Source organism: Neoarius graeffei, chromosome 19 (assembly GCF_027579695.1).
Source record: "Neoarius graeffei isolate fNeoGra1 chromosome 19, fNeoGra1.pri, whole genome shotgun sequence".
Classification (NCBI taxonomy): Eukaryota; Metazoa; Chordata; class Actinopteri; order Siluriformes; family Ariidae; genus Neoarius; species Neoarius graeffei.
In genome coordinates this window covers 67,068,150-67,095,348 of record NC_083587.1, presented here as the reverse complement: position 1 = coordinate 67,095,348, position 27,199 = coordinate 67,068,150, and positions in this window count along the sequence as shown.

Genomic DNA, 27,199 nt, shown 5'->3' with positions numbered 1-27,199 from the left:
CATTGCTTGGACCCATTCATACCACGCGTTCTTCACTTTATCTTCAGTCACTTCTGTATGGGCAGGCAGGCAGACTACAGTAATACTGAAGAACTACTAGTAATATTGAATAAGATGGTTAGAGTCGGGTAAGAGGGACCTGCAACATGGACATATTTTATACAGTGGGAAGAAGGAAGGGGCACGGGAAGAAGGGGTCAGTTTTTACCTCACCAAGAAAACCTATAGAGCCTTATTGGAATTCACCCCGCTGTGAAGCAGAATCGCCAAGATTCGACTACATGGTAAGCTCTTCAATATTACTATAGTCTGTCTTCAATATCCCCTTGGACATTTACTGGTAATCGATACGCTCCGGCCCGATCGAAGGCGGTTTCTGGCGAGTCGGGGATCCGGACCACCATGCCCACCTCCATCGTGGAGCACTGATGTTGATGTCCCGGCTCCCTGCAGTGCCAGCACACCGGCCCAGGCTCTCCCTCTGCACCAGTGTTACGGGCATCACTCACCTGAGGGGGAGGAGACACAGACAAGGAAGGGGGGAATGGGAGGACACCACGGGTGCACCGGGCCAGCTCGGGGGGAGCCAGCCCCCACCTCCACAGTGGGGGAATGGGGCGAGGATGGGAAACAGAGGGAGAGAGAGAGGAGAAGAGGAGACATGCTGTCCTGCTGCTGGAACTGCCACCATGTGGTCCCCTGCCAGCTCGATTGCCTGGTCCAGCGATGCCGGGCGATGACACTGGACCCACTCCATCATTCCTTCCAGAAGTCGCACGATGAATTGTTCCAGTGTCACCAGGTCAATCACTCCCTTGGCTTCATGATCGTCTGCCCTCAGCCACCTCTGGCAGGTGTCCCAGAGTTGCTGCCTGAACATGAACGGCTGGCCAACCTCTAAGCGCAGCGAGCAGAAGTGCTGCTGTTGTTGCTCTGGGGAGCGGCCGACATGCTGGAGGATGGCTCTTTGAAGGTCCACGTGCATGAGCCGGCTGTCGGCAGGAAGCTGCAGCGCGACCAGTTGCGCCTTGCCCGTCAGCAGGGGAAGGAGGCGTGCCACGCACTGGTCCACTGGCCAACCCCATGCCTCCGCTGCCTGCTCGAAGAGCACATGGAAGGCTTCCGGGACATCATGCGGACCCATCTTTGTTAGGGTGAGGTGGGGAGGGTCCGCTCCAGTGGCGGTCGTGGGCCCCACCGACGTGAGCAGGTGCCGGAATGCCTGGCGGTCCTCCTGTTGGGCCAGTACCAAGGCTTTGAACCGTTGTTCCTGCTCATTCCAGAGGGCGACCAGCGCTTGGTGCTGGTTCTGCTGGGCTGTGGCGAGGGCATGGATCAGCTCCTTAAACAACGAGGACTCCATGGGGCTGTTCCTGCCTGCACTCTCCTGGGTTTCGGCACCACTGTAGTGAGACTCTGGTGTGGGTGGAGCACAGAAGCACGGCAGGTGGTTGTCTGTGATTTGATTCTTTCCTTTATTGCTGCTTTACAGCACACAACTTAGACACTCTCTCTCACAGATACACACACAAGCTAGTAGCAAGCCCTCGGCACCATCCTCCCCTTCTCACCCTCCTTGGCGCAGTCACTGAAGGAGACACACAAACACACGTTAATTGATAACAGGTGTAGTGACATGACCACTCACCTTCCCTGACTCCACCCTCCATTCACAGATTGACGGTCGGCCACGCCCCCGCTGCCACAGTTAGCTTGCCGGTCACCATACTTCCCTGCACCTGTTAAATGTCCTGATCTGAACACACTGTTGGTCTTTAATCACCTACCTGACCCCTGAAGAACTCTGTCTATTTTTAGAGAAAATAACAGATGTGTTTCAGCTTGAAAGAATAAAAAGGACAAATGAGTGAAAGTAAACACATCTGGTTGACTGAGTTTGTTAATAAAGCACAGCAAATCAGAAGAAAGAAAAAAAAACTCCACAATGAACTTCCTGAACAGTTTAATAAAGAGAAAACATGTATTTTGACCCTGGATATGACTCACAGAGTGATTTAATTACAGTGCAGAGATGAGCTGGACATATAAGGAGCATTTCTCTGTTCAACCACTAGAGGTCAGTATTGTACTTTGAGGCAATAAATAATTTTCCTTAGACAGTATCTTAGATTTCAAAGTATGAACGATTCCTTTCCAATTTTAATTTATTTTTTAATCTCCTAGATCTCGACATAACCTGTTACATACTAAAACTGTTTTTTTTAACAAATAAGCACACCGTGTTGTTTTATTCCTCACTTTAGTCTTTATTCCTTATTTAGAAACCATCTTACAAAACGTGTTTCAACTGAAAACAGTCTGTCCAAGACCTTAAACATCATTCATTTAAAACTTCAAATGTATTAAATTATTATAGAAATATATTTCCAAAGCTGGGGCGGCACAGTGGTGTAGTGGTTAGCGCTGTCGCCTCACAGCAAGAAGGTCTGGGTTCGAGCCCCGGGGCCGGCGAGGGCCTTTCTGTGTGGAGTTTGCATGTTCTCCCCGTGTCCGCATGGGTTTCCTCTGGGTACTCCGATTTCCCCCACAGTCCAAAGACATGCAGGTTAGGTTAACTGGTGACTCTAAATTGACTGTAGGTGTGAATGGTTGTCTATGTGTCAGCCTTGTGATGACCTGGTGACTTGTCCAGGGTGAACCCTGCCTTTCGCCCATAGTCAGCTGGGATAGGCTCCAGCTTGCCAGGTTAAAGCGGCTAGAGATGATGAGATTTCCAAAGCTCAGATGATTACTGTTGAGAACAACATTGAGTCAAAGAGAAGTCTTACATAAGAAAGGAATGAAATTTACTTCTTCTTACATGTGTATTTCAAAATAGTGTGTGGTGTGTGTGTGTTTTAACACCTTCCAACTTCACAAAGCTGAGCTGTTCCTGAAAAGAGATGAAGATGCTGCACTTGGCTCTGATTCTGCTCACAGTGTAGGAAATGTCGTCTCACTCTGAGACAGAATTATTGTTCAGATTTTTAACTCTTCACTCATTAATGTTGCAGCACATTCACTCATTTATTGGCTTATCCACAAGAAACACATAAAATACTATTAATATACTGTTAAATACAGCATCTGTGATGTTGTGCCTGAAGACATTGTGAGTCGTGTGTATAACATCACTCAGCTTGTATAGTGTACTGAGTTTCATTACAGACACTGGGATTTTTCATCTATTTATTTATTTATTTATTTATTTATTTTGTGTGTGTGTGTGTGTGTGGGGGGGGGGGGGGGTTGAACCTTAATTCAAAAGCAGACAACTTAAGTAAGAGAAAGTAACTGAATTTTTGCTTGTTGTTGATACATGTACAGTTTTTCAACACACATTTATATTTATTTATATTGAACATATTTATGGTAGGGTGGCATGGTGGTGTAGTGGTTAGCGCTGTCGCCTCACAACAAGAAGGTCCTGGGTTCGAGCCCCGGGGCCGGCGAGGGCCTTTCTGTGTGGAGTTTGCATGTTCTCCCCGTGTCCGCGTGGGTTTCCTCCGGGTGCTCCGGTTTCCCCCACAGTCCAAAGACATGCAGGTTAGGTTAACTGGTGACTCTAAATTGACCGTAGGTGTGAATGTGAGTGTGAATGGTTGTCTGTGTCTATGTGTCAGCCCTGTGATGACCTGGCGACTTGTCCAAGGTGTACCCCGCCTTTCGCCCGTAGTCAGCTGGGATAGGCTCCAGCTTGCCTGCGACCCTGTAGAAGGATAATGAGATGAGATATTTATGGTAATTTATGGTAATTTATTATATCATTATTACTCCACCAGTCTTCACTTTTTCATCTGCACTCATTTATCTAAACTTATTTTGCAAGTGTTGTCACTCAGAGCAGAGGTTACAGTGTGAAATATCCTGATAATCCGATCTGTGCTGTGAGAGGATTCAGTGTCTCCATTCCCTGCAGTTATTATTATGATCCAAAATCAAATCCCAATATTCAGGTGACACAAAAGCTTTGGTGCTCAGTGAACTCAAACACAGACAGGTGTTTAAACCCTCCGTATGTTTATGACAGCTCATCAAACACCAACTCAGACTTTGAGTATGCTGGAGACGACAAATCAAACTGCACTTTATTAATCCACAATCTACAGTTCAGTTATTCTGGAGAGCACAGATTCAGATTTATCACTAATGTGACCGGTGGCAGATACACAGGTGATCCTGGAGCGACTCTACAAGTTGCAGGTAAATATTAATGAAATAAAGATCAAAATAATTTTACTTTGGATAATTTAGATTTCATAAGCTGCACATTTAGAAAGTAAAACTTGGGTCTGAAAGTCTGAGTCCACTGTCGGTGAGTGTTTGTTCATGAAAAATAATGTGATTTTTTCTTCTTGACTCTCGCTGTGATTAGACTAAGATTTTCATCAAGATTTTCTTTGAGCCACAATGTGTTTAATGCAGCCTTCAAAGTTCTCATTCAGGCTAACATTAACAGTTTAATAATGTAGAAACATTTTCATCAGACACACACTTAGCGGCCACTTTAATAGGAACCTGTTGTTGACTCTAAGATCCCTGTTCTTGGCTGCAGGAGTGGAACCCAATGTGTTCTTCTGCTGTTGCATGCTGAGATGCTTTTCTGCTCACCACAGTTGTAAAGAGTGATTATCAAGTCAATAATCTGGTCTTCCCAGGCAGTCTCCTGTCCCAGTACTAACCAGCTCTTTGAGGCGCATTGGGTGGCACCGATCCCCATTTCCATAAGCCCTCAGCCTCTCGCCCATTACTGGGTTTCACATGACATCACATCTGCATCATTAGTTATTCCAAACTTTAGCTGGTGGTCAACCAAAGCTCACTTGACAAAGCATTTGTATGGAGAAGGTGCATTGCTTGCATGAAAAATGCTTTAAGCTCGCATTGTTTTAGGCTGTTCGAATCGATCTCAAACCATGAAACTGATAAAAGTTTCTTCAGGGTTCCCTGTGAATTAATACAAAAAGGTGAACAAACACAGGATTTCAAAAATGACATTGAGAAAGGTGGCTTTTGAACCTCTGAAATCGAAGGGAGCCAGGTCAAAGCATGCTCGAGTTTGCAGTGATCACTTGGTGAAAGGTTTCTATTTCCCTCTCAGCTATGTCCTTAGTGTTTTCCAAGTACCTTTCTTGCTATGTGTTGTTATTTTATGATACTTTTTTAGTCACAAAGTGCTAAAGTCCCCAGCTGTTTCTTTGTTTACTCCTCACAAAGTCCATATGCATGAAGGTTGCGACAAAATTCTGACCCAGCCACACAACTACAATGCGCCGTGATCACTTCTCCGTCTTGTTTAACTAAGATCCAGGTCTTTAAAGGGGTTTCTGATGATCTTTGTGAATGATTTAAATAAGAGATAAGAGCCAACACAAGTGAGAATCAAGCCAACTGTTGTTTGTTTACACTTCAACTTGCAGCGCTTCGTTGTAAAGACGTGAATGAAAAGCTTAAAAAAATATTCACATGGGCAAAAACAATACAGGATTCATTCGGCAGCGACTTGATACCAAGGTCCTTTACCCAGCCACATACAAAAAAGTTGTAAGCCTCTTTACTCTTCCACGCTTTCATCTGTTTTGCGGTGTAGAAGGATGTCTGCAACACCAGATAGTTTGAGATGCTGTGAAACTCGACTGAAGGGTAGTTTTCGAGATCGTCTGACAAATCCTTCTTTCCCAGACTGTAAGGATCTATTCTATTAGCAATCATAGCAATCATACATAGCAATCTTCTGAATATATCTAAAGCGAGCAGTGGCTTCTAGACTACGAGTATACTCTGATAAGTTATTGCTAGTTGTTTGCACTATGGCAGCCATTTAGACCACCAGCTATTTCACTTCTGGTAAAACCGCTAAGAAAAGTCACATGACTGAAACCCAGCAATACAGCTAGGGTTACAGTTGGGGGCAAGTTCTCTGATAACCGCGAGAGTTTGACTTCCCCACTTGCATCTGTATTGCAGTGTGCCTTGCCAGATGGCAGTAGGTACCATTTTTATGATGGTCTTTGGTATGACCCGACCGTGAGTAGAACTCACGATCTCCCGGTCAAGAGGCAGACACGCTAATGCTAACTAGACCAATTCACAGTAAAGAGTAATTATATGAGTTACTATATCCTTCCTAGCAAAAAAGCTTGAACCAATCTGCCCATTTCCCTCTGCCCTCTCTTATCAACACAGCATTTGTTTCCACCCATAGAACTGTCGCTCACCCACACATTTTTTTTTGTTTGTTTTTTGTACCATTCTGGATAAACTCTAGAGACTGTTGTGTGTGAAAACCCCAGGAGATCAGCAGTTTCTGAAATACTCAAACCAGAAATACTCATCTGGCTCAAACCAACACCCATGCCGCAGTGAAAGAAAGTCACACTTCACTGTGAGATCACAATTTTTCCCATTCTGATGTTTGAACATTATGAACATTAACTGAAGCTCTTGATTTGTATCTGCATGATTTTATGCATTGTGCTGCTGTCAAGGGACTGGCTGATGATTCATACTCTATATCAGTGTTTCTCAACCACTGGGCTGTGGCCCACTAGCACCCTCTAGTGGGCCGCAATTTTTTTTTTCAAGTTGAAGCTCATTTTTGTTCATAGTCGGGTACAGTTGCTGGGTTGCATCCAATGCCACATCCCCCTCATTAAGTGACAGTCACACTACAGCTCATGATGCTTTGCGATGGGTTATTGATGAAAATGAGGCATTTTGGTGATGATGCATGGCGATATACACGTGAGCTAAATGCTGTGGTCACACAGCAGATGAACACTTGACTGTCATGCCTTTGCGCGCTTGAGTCTGGCACAGCTCGAGCAGCCGCACTCGCTCACAGAGTGCGTTGTGCACACGCTTGGGACCTGGTCATTATGGGAAACACCTGATTTTGATTTGAGAGCAAATCAGCATGCACAGATACAGACGCGGTTTTCACAGAGACTTTGCAAAGCATTATCATTATCACTGTCACGTTTGTTTCTTGCCATGTTTATAACGCTGTTTAAATACTCTGCTTTATGATTCTGCTTTCTGTTTTGCTTTCATTTTTGTAAATATCACGCCTGCCAGTAAACACTCTTCAAAGTTCAAGTTCAAAGTGTTTATTGTAATATGCACAGTAAGGACATGTCCACTTGCACAATGAAATTCTTAGTTTGCTGTCCACCATGAATGCCATTTACAAATAAATAAATAGGCAGAAGAAGTAATACAAAGTAAGGCAAAATAGTGCAAAAATAAAAGCAAAGAAAAACAAAAGCAACAAAAACAAAAACACCCAGTGTAGTACAAAATAAAGGTTAAATATAGTGCAACATAGGTAGTGTAATACAAAAATAAGGCTATGATCAGACATAGCAGCAGAAGGGCAGTAATGTGCGAATGTGCAAACAATGTAACCAGATGTAAACAGTCAAGGAAACAGCAGCAAAATGGCAGTAATGTGCAAATATGTGCAATGTAATCAAATCAAATCAAATCAAGTTTATTTGTACAGCGCTTTTAACAATAAACATTGTCGCAAAGCAGCTTTACAGAATTTGAACGACTTAAAAACATGAGCTAATTTTATCCCTAATCTATCCCCAATGAGCAAGCCTGTGGCGACGGTGGCAAGGAAAAACTCCCTCAGACGACATGAGGAAGAAACCTCGAGAGGAACCAGACTCAAAAGGGAACCCATCCTCATTTGGGCAACAACAGACAGCCTGACTATAATATTAACAGTTTTAACAGGTATAACCCTCAACTGTCCTCATGGGGCCGTCCTTCACAGGAGTGGGGCGATAAAACTCCGACCAGACACAGGGCACCAGGATGGATCAAGCAGGTCCGAGGGGCAGAAGAGGCCAGCATCTCAATCCCAGGATCAACATGTAACTCAGAGGGACAGATGGGGGGGGGGGGGGGAGAGAGAAAGAAAACACGTTGTTAGGTATGCCCTAAAAATGACAAGTATTAAATCTGTGTGGTAGGCTCGCAGAGACGAGAGTCTTTACATCAGGCATGACGCACAATGGCATGTTAATATGGTAAAAAATATATCATGACCTGCTCTGGCTGGATGCTTGATTGGGTGATGGGAGCACACTCCTCAGCAATGATGAGATGCAGATGGGACTCTTAGGCCTGGCCAAGACAATTCAGTTACATTTCACCGGGTCTGGGACATGCGACAGAATGTCTGACGGCCGATTCCCTGCAGGCTACGATAGCCAGTCGAGGTCCCCACCGTCTCCACCAAAAGATTTCCTGTTGACTCCATGTAACTCAGAGGGACAGATTTGGGGGGGGGGGGGGGGAGAAAGAAAACACAGGTGGTTAGGTATGCCCAATGTCACCTGAATAAGTAGGAACAGTATACATATTGCACCGAGTACAAGCAGGGACTCCGGCAACTAACTATGACAGCATAACTAAAAGGAGAGAGCCAGAAGGTAACACAGGCATGAGGGAGCCCCAGGACATAAAGCAGCCAGCCACTGCACCGTCAACAAACTCGAGTGAGCAAGCGAGTGGGGACTGACAGCATCCATACATCCCAGTTTACCAAAACACTCTATGTCTGAGGACCCTCCAGATCTACTCCTTTACCTCATAAACACCATTAACAAAAGGCTTGACTAAACAGATATGTTTTCAGCCTAGACTTAAATGCTGAGACTGTGTCTGATTCCCGAACATTACTTGGAAGGCTGTAATCAGATGTAAACAGTCAAGGAACAGCAGGATAAAGGGCAGTAATGTGCAAACAAATGTAAACAGATGTAAACAGTCAAGGACAGTTTACAAGGAGGTAATCCATGGTTATAGACTCCTGTCAGCTGTTCTGGAGTCTGATGGCAGTGGGAAAGAAAGAGTTCTTTAGTCTGACAGTCTTACATTTCAGACTTCTGTACCTCCGGCCTGAGGGTAGGAGTGTGAACAATCCGTGCTGGGGGTGGGTGGGGTCTTTGAGGATGGAGGCAGCTCTCTTGTGGACTCTGCGGTGGTAGATGCTCCGCAGAGAGGGCAGTAGAGTTTTGGTGATCCTCTCAGCAGTCTTCACCACCCTCTGTAGGCATTTGCGGTCCATTGCTGTAGTAGTGCCATACCACACAGTGGTGCAGTTGGTCAGGATGCTCTCAATCATGCAGCTGTAGAAGTTGCTGAGGATCTTGGGTGACATACCAAATTTCTTCAGCCTCCTCACAAAGTATAGCCGCTGTTGAGCCTTCCTAACCAGCTGTGTGGTGTTATGTGTCCATGTGAGGTCCTCACTGATGTGAACACCCAGGTATTTGAAGCTGCTCACCCTCTCCACCTTAAGCTCCCAGATGAACAATGGCTGATGAGGTCTCCTCTCCTTCCTTATGTCCACTATCATCTCCTTCGTCTTGTCCGTGTTGAGGGTGAGGTTGTTGTCCTCACACCATGACACCAGACTGGCCACCTCCCTCCTGTAAACCATTTCATCGCTGCCAGTGATGCATCCTATCACTGCAGTGTCGTCCACGAACTTCAGGATGATGTTGTCCTTGTGGGAGGCAACACAGTCATGGGTGAACAGAGTGTAGAGGATGGGGCTGAGGACGCATCCCTGTGGGGTGCCAATGTTTGTGATGATGCTGGATGGAGTCCTATTACCAATCCTGACAATCTGGGGCCTGCCAGTCAGGAAGGCGATGAGCCAGTCACAGAGGGTGGGGTGCAAACCAAGTGTGGACAGTTTATGGATGAGTTTGTGGGGAATGACCATGTTGAAGGCAGATCTGTAGTCAACAAAGAGCATCCTGATGTAAGAGTCTTTGTTTTCCAGGTGGGAGATGGCATAATGGAGGGCAGCAGCTATGGCATCTGAGGTGGACCTGTTGGGCCTGTAGGCATACTGCAGGGGGTCCAGGGTTTCCGGTATGCTGTTCTGAATGTGGGCCAGTACCACTCTCTCAAAGCACTTTGAGATGATTGGAGTGAGTGCTATCGACCTGTAATCATTCAGGCAGGTGGGCGGGCTCTTCTTGGGAAGAGGGATGATGGTTGTAGTCTTGAAGCAGGAGGGAACGGTGCTCTGGCTGAGGGAAAGGTTGAAGATGGTAGTGAAAACATCAGCCAGCTCATTGGCACATACTCCGAGGGCCCGCCCAGGGATGTTGTCTGGTCCTGCTGCCTTCCTGGGGTTAATCCTCCTCAGAGCTTTGTGTACTTGGCCTGATGAGACTGTTGGTGTGGGGGGAGGGGGTTTGGGTGGTCCAGGTGTGTGTGTCCGCCTCCTCTCTGTGCTGTAGCTGGTGGTCTCAAAGCGGGTGTAGAAAGTGTTGAGGTCATCTGGCAGGCTGTCTGTGGAGCTGATGGTGCTGGTGGTGGTCCTGTAGTCTGTGATGTGCTGCAGGCACATTTCAGGGCGGCATTTCAGCAATAACAGCTCCACATCTGGCGAACAGTGTTTTTATAAACAGTCTGTATATCTCCACACCAAGTGTTGTTAATAAACACACACACACACACCTCCCCCTTTAGCCTTATCGGAGGCTGCGGTCCGGTCTCCTCGGTGTACAGAGTGAGTCTGTAGCTGAATGGCGCACTCTGGGGTTTTGTCTGAGAGCCAGGTCTCACTGAAAATTAGAGCGCAGCACTCTCTTATTTCCCACTGAGCTGTGATTCTGGCTCTTAATTCATCCAGTTTGTTTTCCAGAGACTGCATGTTGACTAGAAGGAGGCTGGGTAGTGGTGGTTGGCTAGCGCAAGCTTTTAGCCTAGCATGGAGCCCCCCTGCCTTGCTTGCATCGCCGTCTCCGGAGCACTCTTCTGGGGTCAGCATGCTCACTCGGGCCTGGTGCTTCAGGGCCTTCCTGAGGCTGGTGGTGATTGTGGGAGCGAACAATGAGTTGTACCTCCGGTGGTATAAAGCCAGTACATTACAAATGGCTGTGTGTGTTAGCAATGTCCAGCAGTGCCTGTCTGTTATATGTTTGCAGTACATGACATTTGTGCATGGCAGAACAAACAGAAAATACACAAAAAGAAGAAAAAGCCGGCATTCAAGAGCAGAGCAACAAATACGTCTGCCTTGAGGGGCACCATGACTCTTCCTACACTTAGATCTGTCTATCTTGTAGTGTCCTGATCCCCAGATCTTTAACCCAGCCACATAAAATGTTGTACTCCTCCATGGTCTTCCAGGTTTTCATCTGTGTGTCCATGTAGAACGATGCCTACAGCACCAGGTAGTTTGAGATGTCTGGGAACTCCAACAGATGGATAATTTTCCAACTCATAGGAAAAATCCTTCTTTGTTTGCGTGTAAGGATCTAATCCCATTGAGTGGTTTCTATATCCACTTCTTTTGAGTGTACTTCTTGGTTTTAATAACTTGCTTGTTTGTTGAACACAAACATGGCAATAAGTTCTTGTGTTAATGGACCAGACTCCACTTTTGGATCATTAATCCCTTTTGGCTGAGAATGTCCTGCATGCATGGTTCAGCTTCTGGCACATCCATACAGTTTTAAGTACAATACCTACAATTAAAACAGTTTGTTTTTATTACATTTATTTAATTCCTGGATTCCCATCTGTAACAGGGAGTGATGTTATATCCCATTAATACATGTTACAGTAGATTATTAGAGTCTAATAGAATAGATGAGCCAAAATAATTGGGGATCTTTTTTTAATGGGCCCCGACTCGTTACAAGTATGAATAGGTTGAGAACCCCTGCTCTGTTGTGCTTTTTTCTGTACTATGTTTATTATCCATGGAAAAACATACTTCCAAGCAGGGCTTTACATTAGCACCTGCCCACCCACCAAATGCGGGTAAAATTCGGCTTTGGCTGGTAATGACTTTAGTCCCACTAGCCACTTTGGCGGGTGGTTTATTCTGTGGTATGACAATATATTTTAATTGTAGTTTTCTCTGAAGGCATCTGATATAATAAACGCATTGCAATGTAATATTACGCGCCTACAACTCCCATGAGCACCTGCATAGACATTCTGACACAACATGTTAGAATTGTTTAGAATGTTCGTTAACGTCTCAGATAAAATCAGTGATATGGTAACCTGCGGTTAATAAACGAAGCAACAAAGTTGCTGACGACTGACAAGTGCACTATGTGGCGGCATATAGCTGGAGTTTCAAACCCTGCTGCTCATGAAAAAAGGGGCAGAGATGAGCAGGGCTGGAGGCAGAATTTTAAAATCACTGAGGTCTGTGATGTGCAAAGTGCGTGCCGAAAAATTTCGACATATTTAAATGAGAGGGGTGAATTACATGTCACACAAGAGATCTATTCCTGAAATTACTTTTAATGGTGTTTGAACTGAATATCATTAGTTTTGAAAAAAAAAATCATGTATGTGGCAAGATTAAGAATAATTTAAGCTTGTTTAATGGTTTGATCTGGCCCAAGCAATGAGGACAAAAGATATCCTAACCATGTAGCCTATGGAACTAAGATACATTAACAATCTGGCATCCGTTACACCTACACACAAAAAAAAAATTCTGGGAAAAAAATCAGTATACACCACCATGTTTTAGGCAAAGTTATCCAAGGCAAACATAGGTTGAAACTTTCCACTCTATTGCTTTGGCTTATCGAATGATTTATTTTTAAAATCACAAACAAGGCAGGCTACAACTGTGCTGGTTCGAAAATGTAAATTGAACAGCTTGATAAGTGCGCTGATGGTTACCATGGAAACCCTGTGTCTCCTGCACTGCGTTCCTCCTCCGAGTTGTGCGCTCATTCGCTTTTGTGTTCTTGGTCTCAGAGCCGTGCACACCAAACAGACAAAGACAGAATCAGCGTTTAACATCATTAACATGCACTTTTTACGGAGACGTTTTAATGTTATTCTTTATTTTTTTTATCCAGTTGAATATTTAGCGTACAAATGTATTTTCAGCTCTTAAAAATGACCGAGGTCCGGACCACGGGGGCCTCAGTGCTCGCTACGGCCATGGAGATGAACAAGACTCATAGGAAGATAAGACAGTTCAATGACAAATGGAAGTTCGGGTGAGATTGGCTAGTTCATAGCAAAACCGAAAATACCATGTACTGCGAAGACTGTAGAAAGTCTGGCAAAGACAGGGACTAGCAATTTTAAACTTGAAACTATAAAGGACCACGAAAAGTCAAATGCACACATCGGTACTATAACATCAAAACCGGCGAAGACGGCTGGTTCACTACAGGACAGCATTGCTTTCAGTCTTTGGCTGCCATGAAGTCGGCTGAGCTGGAGAGGATGGAGCTGCTGTTTAGAAATGTTCACGCAATTGGAAAGAAGTTGATCCGCTCCAGCTATCAACTTATGGCCTGCTGGAAGCCTCAGGTCACAAAGACCATTTTTCATGGACCATTCAGACTCATCTGATAATGAATGTTATGAGGGCATTTAATGTCTCTCTCTATACATGTTCACGCATGCATCACACACACACACACACACACACACACACACCACGTATGCACACACACCACACACTATTAATAGATTATACATAATAATACTTGATAATACACATAATACTTGCATATCAAAACATCAAATGTTTTTCAATGATAAATGCTTTGAATTGGACTTTTAATATTAGAATCAGTTCAGTTGTACTGAATGTTATTTTTCAATATATTATATGATATTTCATATTGTAAGGGGCTTGAATTTGAGTTCAATAAACAGAATACTCTGTTTATATTTTTGTCTGAATTGGTTGCATGTTTTCATATAGGGAGCGACCTTAACAGCACTGAATACTTGAGTGCAACTGTAGAGATACATTATGCGCTGCCGTTCATAATTAAATCTAGGTCTTCCGAACTTTAATGTATCATGCTGAAGAAAAAACTGATTTCCTGGCAACAAAATTGTGGCTAGTGAAAAGGCTGAATGGCTAGTGACTCGGGAAAACCACTAGCCACAGTGGCTGGTGAGCAAAAAGGTTAATGTAAAGCCCTGCTTCCAAGGCATCTGCCATTTGTGAAAACATCAGCGAGAACACGTCGCATCTTGTGAACTCGGACATTTCAAAAAAATTTCCACTTGTGAATACCACAAGAGGTGTTTTAGATGGACTCTTCTCATGAACATGGTAAACACAATCCCATTTGAAGGCATAGAATTATAATTTCAGACAAATTTCATTTATTTTACGTGTCATCCATGTAACACCAAAAAACTAGCTCATGAGCTCTCTCAGAGTGTTACAGATGTTGGCCAAGTCATCAATCTTGTTATGAGGTTTTGTACAGTGGTGGTTGAAAGTTTGTGAACCCTTTAGAATTTTCTATATTTCTGCATAAATATGACCTAAAACATCATCAGATTTTTACACAAGTCCTAAAAGTAAATAAAGAGAACACATTTAAATGAGACAAAAATATTATACTTGGTCATTTGTTTATTGAGGAAAATGATCCAATATTACATATTTTGAGTGGCAAAAGTTTGTGAACCTTTTCTTTCAGTATGTGGTGTGACCCCCTTGTGCAGCAATAACTGCAACTAAACATTTGCGGTAACTGTCGATCAGTCCTGCACACCAGCTTGGAGGAATTTTAGCCCATTCCTCCGTACAGAACAACTTCAACTCTGGGATGTTGGTGGGTTTCCTCACATGAACTGCTCGCTTCAGGTCCTTCCACAACATTTCCATTGGATTAAGGTCAGGACTTTGACTTGGCCATTCCAAAACATTCACTTTATTCTTCTTTAACCATTCTTTGGTAGAATGACTTGTGTGCTTAGGGTCGTTGTCTTGCTGCATGACCCACCTTCTTTTGAGATTCAGTTCACGGACAGATGTCCTGACATTTTCCTTTAGAATTCGCTGGTATAATTCAGAATTCATTGTTCCATCAATGATGGCAAGCCGTCCTGGCCCAGATGCAGCAAAACAGGCCCAAACCATGATACTACCACCACCATGTTTCACAGATGGGATAAGGTTCTTATGCTGGAATGCAGTGTTTTCCTTTCTCCAAACATAATGCTTCTCATTTAAACCAAAAAGTTCTATTTTGGCCTCATCCATCCACAAAACATTTTTCCAATAGCCTTCTGGCTTGTCCACATGATCTTTAGCAAACTGCAGTCGAGTCGCAATGTTCATTTTGGAAAGCAATGGCTTTCTCCTTGCAACCCTACCATGCACACCTTTGTTGATCAGTGTTTTCCTGATGGTGGACTCATGAACATTAACATTAGCCAATGTGAGAGAGGCCTTCAGTTGCTTAGAAGTTACCCTGGGTTCCTTTGTGACCTCAAAGACTATTACATGCCTTGCTCTTGGAGTCATCTTTGTTGGTCGACCACTCCTGGGGAGGGTAACAATGGCCTTGAATTTCCTCCATTTGTACACAATCTGTCTGACTGTGGATTGGTGGAGGCCAAACTCTTTAGAGATGGTTTTGTAATCTTTTCCAGCCTGATGAGCATCAACAATGATTTTTCTGAGGTCCTCAGAAATCCTCTTTGTTCATGCCATGATACAGTTCCACAAACATGTGTTGTGAAGATCAGACTTTGATAGATCCCTGTTCTTTAAATAAAACAGGGTGCCCACTCACACCTGATTGTCATCCCATTGATTGAAAACAACTGACTCTAATTTCACCTTCAAATTAACTGCTAATCCTAGAGCTTCACATACTTTTGCCACTCACAGATATGTAATATTGGATCATTTTCCTCAATAAATAAATGACCAAGTATAATATTTTTGTCTCATTTGTTTAACTGTGTTCTCTTGATCTACTTTTAGGACTTGTGTGAAAATCTGATCATATTTAAGTCATATTTATGCAGAAATCTAGACAATTCTAAAGGGTTCAGAAACTTTCAAGCACCACTGTATGAATAATCAGACTTCAGTGTTTTTCTACTTTGTCAGTAAGCTAAGATTTCCTTGCAGTTTTAATTGTTACCTGAGTCCACCTGTCCTCGTCTGGTAAAGGATTTAAAGTGACACAGGTCGATGTATTAAAAAGATGAATAGTACCCTGTGGAGCTAGAATAACCCCCAGGTACTTGAATCACATGCTGTATTGCCTGCTGCCTCAAACCTGTGAGGGAGAAGAAGCTGGAAAAACACTGCCACACCGCGTGCTAATGTTTACACTTGGGTACAGAAACGGCTGAAGTTTATCATTATAATATTACAATAGCACTAACAGGACAGGAAGTTATTATGTTTTTTAAAACAATGGTGGCTAGCACTTACCTGATGATACACCTAGTTATATTTTATGGGTGAATTGTTTAAACTAATTTCACTGAATGTTAAGGGTGCAAACTCAGCTATAAAAAGGAGGAAGATTCTGTGGTATCTCAAACAGAAAAACCCAGATTTAGCTTTCTTGCAAGAGACCCACCTAGAGAAAAAATATTCATTATTATTGCAAAGGGACTGGGTTGTGAAAGTCCTTTATAGTGCGGGATCCTCCAGCCAGAGGGGAGTAGCCATCTTGATTTGGAAAAATTTTAACATTAAAATACTCAGACAACAAGCAGATGAAGAAGGCAGGTGGATAGCAATAGAGGTTGAACTGTTCGGCATTAAGTATACGCTTATGAATGTATATGCCCCAACAATGGAAAAGCCAGGTTTTTTTGTAGGGGTGAGCAATGTAATAACAGGGTTTGGAAATCCATATACAATCTTGGGTGGGGACTTTAACAACGTGAGGGAGCCCACGATGGATAAAACATATACAGGGGGTATAACACAACCTTCACAGGCATGGAAAGAAATTAACACATTGGTGGAAGAGCTGGATTTGGTGGATGTGTGGAGATTTTTTCATCCTTCAGATAAACAGTTTACTTTTTATTCCCACCCACATAATTCTTATTCCAGAATAGATTATTTTCTGATTTCAAAATCACTGATCTCTGTTACAGCACAAACAACAATAGGTACAATTTTAATATCAGACCATGCTCCAGTGGAGATGGCACTACCCGTAGGCCAATCAAACAAAAAAATGTCCCAGTAGGTGGAGATTTAATACATCCATGCTCAAAGATGAAAACTTAGTACAATCTATTAAAGGGGAGATAATGTATTACTGGTGGACCAATGAAGGCACAGTGTCAGACCCAGTTGTGGAGTGGGATGCCTTTAAGGCTGTCATTAGAGGCCGGCTTATTCAAATCTGCTCATTTCTAAAAAAGGCATCAGTCGAGCGCTTTCAGGAACTGGAAGGAGATATTAAAAAAATGGAAAATAGGCACGCAATATACTCTGACCACTCTTCACTTCACGAACTGAGTAAATTAAAACTGGAATATAATTCTATATTACAGAAAAAAGTGGAATATTCATTATTCAGAAGTAAACAGAAGTATTATGAACAAGGGGAAAGAACAGGACGGTTTCTTGCACAGAGAGCAAAGCAGCAATATACACAATCACTTATAACAGGAATACAGAATGATAGGGGGGAACTGAAAACAGATGATATAGACATCAACCATTTATTTGTCACAGTCTATCAAAGTCTTTATAAATCAGATGACCCTGCTTCTCAAGATATTAATGCTTTTCTATCTACTGTGCAATGTCCAACATTATCACAGGATGAACAAGAACAAATTGGAGCTGACATTACACTAGAGGAAATTAAAGAGGCTATACAGAAACTGCAGAGCGGGAAATCTCCAGGGGAAGATGGCCTCACGGTTGAATTTTATAAGGCCTTTTCAGATATTCTGGCCCCAAGACTACTTAAAGTTTACAATAATGCCTTATTGAGAGGGTGTCTTCCAGATAGTATGCAGACAGCTATAATAACTCTAATTCATAAAAAGGACAGGGATCCACAACTTTGTGGCACTTATCGCCCAGTGTCATTAATTAATGTTGACGCTAAGCTACTCACTGAAATTTTAGCCACTAGATTGGAAGGGTTATTGCCAAAACTTATCCACCCTAATCAAGTGGGTTTTATCAAGAATAGGACATCATCTGACAATCTTCGCAGGCTTCTTCATCTTATGTGGCAAGCTGGAAGAGAATCAGATGTAACTGTAGCTCTTTCACTGGATGCACAGAAAGCATTCGACAAGGTGGAGTTTGCATACTTGTTTCAGACGTTGGAGAAATTTGGGCTGGGAACTTCTTTCATTAATTGGGTTAGGTTACTATATCACAATCCCAAGGCATCTGTTGTGACAAATGGCAGATAGTCTACTGTATTTCAGCTTCACAGAGGGACACGGCAGGGATGCCCCTTATCCCCCCTGTTATTTGCCCTGGCCCTGGAACCGCTGGCTATTGCCATTAGACAAAACAACAATATAGTTGGTATTAAGACTGGGAGTGAAGAACACAAACTGCTTCTGTATGCAGATGATATTTTGCTACTGTGCAGACGCCCATCAACCACAGTATCTCATATTCTCACCCTGATCAACTCTTTTTCACGTGTGTCTGGATACAAAATTAACTGGTCGAAGTCTGAGGCTATGCCTTTATCCAAGGTCTGTCCCCCTAGTATTAGAAAGGGTTGGCAGTTTTCATGGCAGCCATCAGGCCTGACATACTTGGGCATAAAAATCACCCCACAATTGAATGATATTATGGACATCAACCTCCTCCCCCTGATTCAGAAAATAGAACTTGCACTCCAAAACTGGACTAAATTAGGCTTATCACTTCTAGGTAAGGTTAATATTTTGAAGATGGTAATAGTTCCCAAAATTAATTACATAAGTAATATGCTACCATTAAACTTCCCACGCACTACATTAGCAAAATATAATAAAGCGGTTTGTGGTTTTCTGTGGGCAGGTAAAAAAACCATATGTAAATCAAACAAAACTTTATGCGGCTCCAGAAGATGGTGGCCTAGGTCTGCCTCATATAGCCTGGTATCACTATGCTTTCTGTCTAAAACAGTTATCTAAGATATACATCACTGCTGATATAGCTCCTGCTTGGGTGTCTATTGAAAGGGTCCTTACCTATCCATATCCGGTACAGGCCTTTATTACACAAACTAGTGGCAAGATTCCACATGATAATCCAGTACTGGCATTTTCACGGGAGACTTGGCAAGCCTCACATAAAATCCTGAGCTTACATCCAAATTTTACTTGTCAAACTTCATTATGGCATAATAAATGTCTCAAGATAGGCAAAAAGACATTTTCTTGGCCTGACAAGCTAGGCATTGTTTATATTGGGGATTTATTTGAGGGGGACACTTTCTTTTCTTTTGAACAGTTAAGAGCAAAATATGGACTTCCAAATAAGGACTTTTGAAAATACTTACAGTTAAGGAGCTGTATTCTATCACATCTCAGACTATCACCACTTGCACCAGCTACTGAGTTACAAACCAGATTGGAACAAGAAAAGATTTTCATAATGAAAGCATCAGGCTTTTACAGTATTTTAAGGAAATCTCAGCCTCCTAGTTTTGGGGGCTTAAAAAGATGTTGGGAAAGGGATATGGGAGAAAGTATACCAGATGAAACGTGGGAACAAGTAATCAAGTCATGGTATAACGTTTCAAGAGAAATGCAGACACGGTTGATGCGTTATAAAATTATCAATAGGATTTATTGGACCCCGTCAAAAATGGCACGATTAGGACTTAGAAACTCAGATGTGTGCTGGAGGTGCAACACTGAGTGTGGCACTCTTTTACATATGTTATACTCTTGCCCCATAATAGATCCCCTATGGTCTGAGATCATGTCTTTTATCAACAAGCTGCTGACCACTGCTCTGGTACGCCAACCGTTACTCTGTCTCTTGGGTGTGGTGCCACAGGGGAGTGGGTTGAATGCCCACCAATCCTCATGGTGCCGAACAGCTGTAATAGTTGGATGCAGGATAATATTACGACATTGGAAAACACAAGTGGCTATATCAATGGTGGAATGGTTTAATGAGATGTCCAAGATTGCCTCTTATGAGAGGTTGTGCTATAGAATGATAGATAAGGAGGATGTCTATATGAAAATTTGGGGCCTTATTTAGATATAATACAGTAAGCTGGTGGTCTGTTTTTTGTTTCTTTTTCTCCCTTTTCTCCTTTTGTTTATGAGGATATTCTAACATTCAGTGAGGTACAAATGTGTATAGTTACTTCACTCATTTTTTATATAAAGTGTAAAACTTTGTTAGTTGATATCTGCCTGTAGTCCTCCCTGTTCACTTGTGGATGTTCTGTGTTTGTCTTTGTTTCATGTATTTGTGAAAAAACAATAAAAAGTGAATTACAAAAAAATAATATTACAATAGCAAGATCACAACAAACATGGCAGAACCGGCAGCCTCTGGCACAGAAGGGAACGCTTGAGAGCCTTCAAGCTCAAAGGTGTGTTTAGATTTGGAATATTTCAATTCTAACCTGTATAAAAGTCAATATAATAAGTAAAGATACCAATTAGTGTTATTTTGCAAGCTGTCATGTAGCCAGACCTGGCAGTGGCATGGACTTTCATCGATCTTCTTGCAGCTTCAGTGGCAATGTCACAGTCTGATAGTGACAGAAGATGATGCAGAACTCTCATAAATTATTTTAACAGTGTTTAATACTTTGTCTTTTATTGAAAAGTTCAAGTTTTCATGATCTTTCTCAAAGCACAAACTCTTTTGTCACTCACCTGTCCAGCAGCATCTTGGCAAAGTTGGCATTAAATACCATATTTGTTTTTGCCTTTTCGGCCCTCCATCAGGAAAGCTGGCCAGCAATATTTACTCAGCTCATCTGCCATGTTTTTCCCCTCTTTTTTCACCTCTGACAATGTCAGATACTTCCTTAAAATCTTAATTTTTATTGTCTTGATTTAGGAGTCTTCATTCGATCTGGGTGATCTGCCATGTTTGGTGTGGCTCCGCGGTCGTGACCTCTGACGCGCATATGACCTCACGTGACTTTTCGAAACTGGCTGCTGAGCGGTTTTTAAACAGACTAACATGTGGTTAGGACACCCCGCATTAGGAAATAAAATGTACTGAAACAAGATGATACCAGCTGGGGATGGGTATCAGCTCAAACAATTCAGAAAAGGAGGTGATTAAATGATTCCTGAACCAGCACATCGACCTGTGTCACTTTACACGGAGTGCAGAATTATTAGGCAAGTTGTATTTTTGAGGATTAGTTTTATTATTGAACAACAACTATGTTCTCAATCAAACAAAAAGACTCATAAATATCAAAGCTGAATATGTATGGAAGTTAGAGTGGGGTGTTTTTAGTTTTGGCCATTTTAGGAGAATATGTATGTGTTCAGGTAACTTTCACTGTGCAGAATTATTAGGCAACTTAATAAAAACCAAATATGTAGCCATTTCACTTATTTATTTTTACCAGGTACACTGATATGACAACTCCAGATTTGCAAATAAACATATCTGACATTCAAACACAAAACAAAAACAAATCAGTGACCAATATAGCCATCCTTCTTCATGAGGACGCTCAAAAGCCTTCCATCCATAGATTCTGTCAATTTCTTTATCTGTTCACGACCAACATTGTGTGCAGCAGCAACCACGGCCTCCCAGACGCTGTTCAGAGAGGTGTACTGTTTTCCCTCTTTGTAGACCTCACGTTTTATAATGGACCACAGGTTCTCTATGGGGTTTAGGTCAGGTGAACAAGGGGGCCATGTCATTATTTTTTTCACCTTTCAGACCTTTACTGGCTAGCCACGCAGTGGAGTATTTGGACGCATGAGATGGAGCATTATCCTGCATGAAAATCATGTTCTTCTTGAAAGATGCTGACTTTTTCCTATACCACTGCTTGAAGAAGGTTTCTTCCAGGAACTGGCAGTAGGTCTGGGAGTTGAGTTTGAGTCCATCCTCAACTCGAAAAGGTCCAACAAGCTCGTCTTTGATGATACCAGCCCATAGCAGTACTCCACCTCCACCTTGCTGGCGTCTGAGTCGGAGTGGAGCTCTGTGCCCATTACTGATCCAGCCACAGGCCCATCCATCTGGCCCATCAAGAGTCACTCTCATCTCATCAGACCACAGCACCTTAGAAAAATCAGTCTTAAGATATTTCTTGGCCCAGTCTTGACGTTTTATCTTGTGTGCCTTACTCAGTGGTGGTCGTTTTTCAGCCTTCCTTACCTTGGCCATGTCCCTCAGTATTGCACACCTTGTACTCTTTGACACTCCAGGAATGTTGCAACTCTGGAATATGGCAGAACTGGATGCTAATGGCTGCTTGTTAGCTTCACGCTTGATTTTCCGCAGATCATGTGCAGTTATTTTGCGCCTTTTTTTTCCCCACACGCTTCTTTCGACCCTGTTGACTATTTGCAATGAAACGCTTGATTGTTCGGTAATCACGTTTCAACATCACAATTTCAAGAGTGCTGCATCCGTCTGCAAGACATCTCACAATTTTATACTTTTCAAAGTCTGTCAGATCTCTCTTCTGACCCATTTTGCCAGAGGAAAAGAGGTTGCCTAATAATTATGCACACCTGATATAGCATGTTGATGTCATTAGACCACACCCCCTCTCATTACACAGATGCACAGCACCTGATATACTTAATTGGTAGTAGGCTTTCAAGCCTAAACAGCTTGGAGTGGGACAACATGCATTAAAAGGATGTTGTGGTCAAAATACTCACTTGCCTAATAATTCTGCACTCAGTGTAAAGGTGGGCTGCCTTTCAGATTTTTCAAGTATAGGCCATAAAAAGAATTTTCCCTGACACCCAATTATTTTTGTTTAGTGAACCACAAGCTACTGAATTCAAATCATCTATCCATTATCTGTAGTCACTTATCCTGTACAGGGTCACGGGCGAGTTGGAGTCTATCCCAGCTGACTATGGGTGAGAGGCGGGGTACACTCTGGCCAAGTCGCCATATCATCACAGGGCTGACACATAGAGACAAACAACTATTCACACTCACATTCACACCTATGGTCAATTTAGAGCCACCAATTATCCTAACCTGCATGTCTTTGGACTGTGGGGGAAACTGGAGCACCCAGAGGAAACCCACACAGACACGGGGAGAACATGCAAACTCCACACAGAAAGGCCCCCATCGGCCACTGGGCTAGAACCCAGAACCTTCTTGCTGTGAGGTGACAGTGATAACCACTACACCACTGTGCTGCCAAATTTGAATTACAGACTTCCAATTTTATTCTTTTTTTTAATAGAACAATTAATGACTTTAAAGGAACAGTCCACCGTATTTCCATAATGAAATATGCTCTTATCTGAATTGAGACGAGCTGCTCCGTACCTATCCGAGCTTTGCGCGACCTCCCAGTCAGTCAGACGCAGTCAGACATGCTGTCACTCCTGTTAGCAATGTAGCTAGGCTCAGCATGGCCAATGGTATTTTTTGGGGCTGTAGTTAGATGCGACCAAACTCTTCCATGTTTTTCCTGTTTACATAGGTTTATATGACCAGTGATATGAAACAAGTTCAGTTACACAAATTGAAACGTGGCGATTTTCTATGCTATGGAAAGTGCTCACTATAATGACAGGCGTACTAACACCTTCTGCGGGCTTCGACAGCGCATTGATATCTGAGCTCCGTATCAGTGCGCTGCCGAAGCGCGCAGAAGGTGTTAGTACGCCTGTCATTATAGTGCGGACTTTCCATAGCATAGAAAATCGCCACGTTTCAATTTGTGTAACTGAACTTGTTTCATATCACTGGTCATATAAACCTATGTAAACAGGAAAAACATGGAAGAGTTTGGTCGCATCTAACTACAGCCCCAAAAAATACCATTGGCCATACTGAGCCTAGCTACATTGCTAACAGGAGTGACAGCACGTCTGACTGCGTCTGACTGACTGGGAGGTCGCGCAAAGCTCGGATAGGTACGGAGCAGCTCGTCTCATTTCAGATAAGAGCATATTTCATTATGGAAATACGGTGGACTGTTCCTTTAAGGCCATGTGGCTCTAAATTCTGCACTATTTTTTCCTGCTTCACCATGACCCAATTCAAGATACTACATCATGCATCACATGGTGGGCTTTCCCTGTTCACACAAGGCATTGTGGTATACAAATTTGAAACAGGAGAGAAAAATGGAGGGCGTGAGTATGCGAATGAAACGTGAAAGAGTGACTACAGTAATGGAAAGAGAGAAGAAAAGATGTTATGTTATATACGAAGGAAAGGAAACGCAGGACCAAACTAATAAATATCGGCAGTCAGCGAGCACCTCGGTGTGATCAGCTATTTGTTTATCAACAGAATGATGGAACTGTCAGTGCACGCTCAAAGGTAAACCTGTAGATGGCAGTAATGCAACACTGTGGATGCCAGCTGCTGTAAACCCCAAAAAAAGAAGGTAAACCTGCACATGCACACATGGACTTCCTCTGTCTGCTTGACTGCACGAAGCGAGTGATTTCATGCACATTATTTCAAGTCAAGTCAAGTTTATTTGCATAGCGCTTTTAACAATAAACATTGTCGCAAAGCAGCTGTACAGAATTTAATTTATTTGCTTTAATCCCCTCAAATTAAATAACTTCCCAGCCATAGAATGGCCTGATATTTTGTGAGATATTACAGAAATAAAAATATATCACAATGACCACATTTCAGAGGGAACTAAATTTCAGAAGAAGAAGAAGCCTTTATTTGTCACATGCACACTTCAAGCACAGTGAGATTCATCCTCTGCATTTAACCCATCTGAAGCAGTGAATACACACACACACAGAGCAGTGGGGAGCCACACTACAGCACCCAGGGAACAGTTAGGGGTTAGGTACCTTGCTCAAGGGCACTTCAGCCCAAGTCCATCTCATGTTAACCTAACTGCATGTCTTTGGACTGTGGGGGAAACCAGAACACCTGGAGGAAACCCACACAAACGTGGGGAGAACATGCAAACTCCACACAGAAAGGCCCCTGCCAGCCACTGGGCTTGAACCCGGAACCTTCTTACTGTGAGGTAACAGTGCTAACCACTACACCACCATGCCACCCATGGTGAAATCGAAAGGCTGTCTAGCTTTAAAATCACATGTGTCTAGTTCATGCTTTCAGTTTCCTGATTTTTCTTGAGTAGAATTCTCTGAGACACACTAATTTAAATTATATTACAGCACCTAATGCCAAGCAACAACAAATACATTTTAAACGATTTCTTGTGGTGGATTTAGACTTTAGGATGCCACTGTATAATAATTACAGTGGTGCTTGAAAGTTTGTGAATCCTTTAGAATTTTCTATATTTTGGCATAAATATGACCTAAAACATCATCAGATTTTCACACAAGTCCTTAAAGTAGATAAAGAGAACCCAGTTAAACAAATGAGACAAAAATATTATACTTGGTCATTTGTTTATTGAGGAAAATGAGCCAATATTACATATCTGTAAGTGGCAAGAGTCTGTGAACCTTTGCTTTCAGTATCTGGTGTGACCCCTTTGTGCAGCAATAACTGCAACTAAATGTTTCCGGTAACTGTTGATCAGTCCTGCACACTGGCTTGGAGGAATTTTAGCCCGTTCCTCCATACAGAACAGCTTCAACTCTGGGATGTTGGTGGGTTTCCTCACATGAACTGCTCGCTTCAGGTCCTTCCACAACATTTCCATTGGATTAAGGTCAGGACTTTGACTTGGCCATTCCAAAACATTAACTTTATTCTTCTTTAACCATTCTTTAGTAGAACGACTTGTGTGCTTAGGGTCATTGTCTTGCTGCATGACCCACCTTCTCTTGAGATTCAGTTCACAGAGAGATGTCCTGACATCTTCCTTTAGAATTTGCTGGTATAATTCAGAATTCATTGTTCCATCAATGATGGCAAGCCATCCTGGCCCAGATGCAGCAAAACAGGCCCAAACCATGATACTACCACCACCATGTTTCACAGATGGGATAAGGTTCTTATGCTGGGATGCAGTGTTTTCCTTTCTCCAAACATAACGCTTCTCATTTAAACCAAAAAGTTTAATTGGATCTCATCCGTCCACAAAACATTTTTCCAATAGCCTTCTGGTTTGTCCATGTGATCTTTAGCAAACTGCAAATGAGCAGCAATGTTCTTTTTGGAGAGCAGTGGCTTTCTCCTTGCAACCCTGCTATGCACACCATTGTTGTTCAGTGTTCTCCTGATGGTGGACTCATGAACATTAACATTAACCAACATGAGAGAGGCCTTCAGTTGCTTAGAAGTTACCCTGGGGTCCTTTGTGACCTCGCTGACTATTACACGCCTTGCTCTTGGAGTGATCTTTGTTGGTTGACCACTCCTGGGGAGGGTAACAATGGCCTTGAATTTCCTCCATTTGTACACAATCTGTCTGACTGTGGATTGGTGGAGTCCAAACTCTTTAGAGATGGTTTTGTAACCTTTTCCAGCCTGATGAGCATCAACAATGTTTTTTCTGAGGTCCTCAGAAACCTCCTTTGTTTGTGACATGATGCACTTCCACAAACATGTGTTGTGAAGATCAGACTTTGATAGATCCCTGTTCTTTAAATAAAACAGGGTGCCCACTCACACCTGATTGTCATCCCATTGATTGAAAACACCTGACTCTAATTGCACCTTCAAATTAACTGCTAATCCTCGAGGGTCACATACTTTTGCCACTCACAGATATGTAATACCGGATCATTTTCCTCAGTAAATAAATGACCAAGTATAATATTTTTGTTTCACCCCGTAACGCTATGCATCACCTTACCCAGCGGACAAACTCACAAGTTTGATGAGCCTGCTTTGGCGTCGGATTTTGTTGAGAAAAACTTTAAAAAAGATGTTGATCTGGATGCTGTTTAGCTAGCAAGTTTGCCAACTAGTTAGCTGCTACTGCTTACTGATAAGACTACATTCCCCAGAGTGCCTTGCTCCAGTGAGGTTGGATTTCCTATGGCTCGAGACTGATGTTACCACTGTTTTCTGTTCACTCTATTGTCATTTTGTAATCTTAAATGGTTTACTGTTATAACTTGAATACATGTTTGTCGTTTAATTTTATATGAATACCTCAACTTAAAAGTCTTGACAACATAGGAGTCTTTTTTTTAATGTTTGAGCTAGTTGTTTGATGCTGCAAATTTATGCTACTTGTTTATTTTCTCTACAGTGCAATATTAAAGGTTACATGTAGCTGCTTAAATCTAAATGTTTACATTATATCCAGCTATAAGCCGGTTCATTATTGTGCAGTTTTATTGTTTTCTTAAAATGTCACATTTCCCTAGTGGA